Genomic DNA, 3,451 nt, shown 5'->3' with positions numbered 1-3,451 from the left:
ATACCGGCGTTCGCTCACTTCTCGATCCTGTCACTGCTCTCTGCCGTGACAGGGGAGGGGCTGGATTCCCCCCTCCCCGCTCCGCCAGCGCTGACTGGCGGAACGGACGGGGGAGGGGGCGGGTACAGCTGGCTCTGCCTCTAGATAGGCAGAGCCAGCTGTCACTCACGCAGCTGGGCGGATCCCGTCAGCTAAGTCGTGATCCGCTTCGGCTGCGGCGTCTCAGTATACCGTGAGCTGTAGCTCCCTATATACTGAGCTTAGGGTAACGGGAGGACGCTAGTTTGCGTCCTCCCGTTACCCTAAGGATAACTATGGGGAAAAACACTGACCCCATAGTTCTCCTTTAAATATAAAACGCAGCTTTTGCTGCAATGCAGTGCTGAGACCCGCAGTACTACTTCTCCACCACTAGATGTCCCTAGTGATTCGGGTTGTATGACATCTAGTGTCGCTTAACTTGCTTCCTCTGTGGCTGTCATGGACCCGCCCCCTTGGAGTGTGCCGTCATGTAGCTTGGGCTCAGAGTGCTCCTGGATGTGCGAGTGCCGCTCAGTCCAATAAGGGAAGGCCGCGGTCTCCTCAAGGGAAGCACCCTTGTCATCTGCAATACTTCAGGAAGAAAGGTATGCATGGGGTTTCTTAGGTTTATTGTTTGGGGTTTACATACACTGCCCATTTAGAGACAGATTAGGACACCCAAGACACCCCCCCCTTGCCTGTAGCTTTAAATTAAAAGCTGGCAGAGAACTAGTGAAATAGAGCCCGCCTCATTTCCTGGCTGAAGGACGTCCAGCATCTTCTAGCGCTTTCCTCCTGAGCCTGACTGCCCTGACCCGCCTCCTGCATTCATTGTATTCCACCTCCTTCAATCATGGAAGCTCAGCATCACATGTGGGTGTCTGCACGCAAATACAGCCTGCCTAGGAACGCCCACTCCTCCAGACGGACATGCACCCACCAAGGCTTTTTGATATTTGCATAACTCCTCCCAAGAGCCGGCCCACTGCTTGCATCTGGCTTGAGGGCTCTTGAGAGAAGTGCTGAGTCTGGGTGCTGTGATGTTTTCAGGAAGCTATGTACAGCAGCCTGCTGGCCCCTCCCACCAGCCATCTGGCTGCATTACATAGAGAAAAACAGAGACCCGTGTAGCGTAAACTGTCATTTTTGTTATGGAGGGTACAGTCAGGCTTAGGGGCGGTTCACACCATAAAGAGTGCGTTCCAGAGTGTTCGACCTCTGGAACTCACTGGAACGCAACCCAGCCGGCTCACTTTGTTTTGGGGCGGGAGGGGGCGTGGCGTTGAAGTCAATGGCACTGCAGCAACACCCCCCCCCACCCCGCCCCGCAGTGCGGTCACCAGCGCCCGAACGTGCGGCATTTCAGTGCCTGCGTTCCGGTCCACTGCGATCTGCAGAAATGCTGCAAGCACTTTCTCCTTTTATTGACTCCACTTCATTTTGCCAAATGTATCCGAAATGGCCAGATAGCACCCTGGATGTGGCTCATCCCCGATTGTGTCTCAAGGTTAAACCTTCGCGGCCGTGGTCTCGGCAAAGCGCATTCCTCGCTGTTACAGTTCGGATTTTCTGTGCAGCGATTTATTGGATCTGCGCCGAGCTGTAAGTTATGTTTATCGGACGCATTAAGCCTCTTGCCGGTTGAACGGGGGAGGGGGTGGGTACAGCTGGCTCTGCCTCTAGATAGGCAGAGCCAGCTGTCACTCACGCAGCTGGGTGGATCTCGACATCGATGTCGGGATCCGCTCCGGCTGCGGCATCTCAGTATGGTGAATATTAGCACATGTGAGTCCTTGTAAGACCGTTGGCTATTTTTTGGAAGCCCCGCCGCGGTGGGTGCACAAAAACGAACGGTGTCGAACGGTCCGTCTTCCAAAGAGATAGGCCCTGTCCTTGACCCCTCAGGGTGCAAGGCTCCTGACAGGGGCAGAGCACTCTTGTCCGTCTGCCATTCCTCTGGGTCAGCCACAGCCAACCACCGTGTGCTAGGTTAGGGGCTCCCCCTAAGAAAGACCCCCCGGTTCAGGGGAGGAAAGAAGCTTATTGGCCACACATCCTCCCCCCCCTAGATTTCAGACCCGCACCCTCTGTCCTCCTATATATGTGAAATAAACACGCATATAAAAGGTGCGCAAACATAAAGTGATAAAAAAATAAACAGTGCCAATGTGGAAGACAACGGCTAGGACCAAGGGTTAGGGGCTCCCCCTAAGAAAAATAAGTGACGCAATAAATCACCCGTCTTCCTGCACTTGGTATCTTCCTGCAGCCAATGCTGTTCTGCTGCCAAGTTTTTTGTTTTTTTTTGCAGAAGCAGAAATCCGAATGTTCTTTTTTTCCTAATTCCGCAAACTCGTTATCGCAGTCGTTTGCGCCAAGTGTTTTCTGTTTATTTGTGTTTTCCAAACTGGAAAAAAAATTTTTGTTTTTGTGCAGAAAATATCAGAACAATCGCCGCGTCGGACAGAATGTACTTTCTACGCCGCAGAGAAATTGCAGCAATTTTGTAACTGGAATGAATTTGCTCCCCCCTCCCCGCTCAGTCAGTGGTGTAATTTGCTGGAATTATCTGTCAGATTAGTCAAAATTGCTTTTTGCTAAAAAAAAAGCCCATAACCCATTTCCGCAGTGACAGTTGGCTTTTAAAGTGGACCTGTCATTGTCTTTACAGGTCTGCATGGATACATTCCTGACATGTCACAATATGCAGCAGCAGGATCATTTTTCATCTCCTTCTGATCCAAAGTGTCGTTTCTCCCCTATCACAACTATTTGCTTTCCTCCATCAGTCGTTTTTCCTCTTTGGCATGTGCGGGGGCGTAATGTGTGGTGCTGGTGTAAGTCGCTGTACTGCTGCTCCCGAGCATTTTATGAAAGAACACATCCCGGAATCCCTTTAGACATGCAAGCTCAGATTTTAGCTGTGCCGTCTGCTGACCAGTTGCTTGATTACACTCTATTAAGCAGCTCATCAGCAAATTGCACAGCTGAAGACTGCACCACCCAGTGGCCAGCAGGGAAGCGCACCTAGAGGGATGATGGGGGATATGTTCTTTATACAACTTGAAGGCTTTTAAAAGAAGATCGGAGGTAGGATGAAATTACATTTACAGGAGTCTGCCGGCCTTACCACCAAATTCTGGGCAAGGGCTGGCAGACAAACCCAGGGATAGCACATATGGGGGGTGGAGCCTATATAGGGCTTATGTTTAGTGGGGTGTGTAGGGCCGCAGTTTATATGCCCTGTCAGAATATAAAGAAAGAGAATAGGTCTCTCCTGTTTTATTCGTTAAGAAAATGGGGAAGGTGATGTCTCAGGTTGACCCGGGTGATGGGGGGGTATTGGTGATGTCTCAGGTTGACCCGGGTGATGGGGGGGTATTGGTGATGTCTCAGGTTGACCCGGGTGATGGAGGTTATTGGTGATGTC

At 51.3% G+C, this 3,451-nt stretch overlaps 1 protein-coding gene across 1 annotated transcript in view; it reads left to right on the top strand.

Moving 5' to 3' along the window:
* The window catches only part of SPATA7 (spermatogenesis associated 7), a 34,553-nt gene that overhangs the window by 16,631 nt on the left and 14,471 nt on the right, over positions 1-3,451 (top strand). The gene's annotated exons all lie outside the window — the stretch shown is intronic.

This window comes from Nanorana parkeri, unplaced genomic scaffold (assembly GCF_000935625.1).
Source record: "Nanorana parkeri isolate BGI_ZX_2015 unplaced genomic scaffold, ASM93562v1 scaffold658, whole genome shotgun sequence".
NCBI classification, from domain to species: Eukaryota; Metazoa; Chordata; class Amphibia; order Anura; family Dicroglossidae; genus Nanorana; species Nanorana parkeri.
Note: the sequence above shows the minus strand (reverse complement) of the source record. Positions and strands in the feature narration are given on the sequence as shown.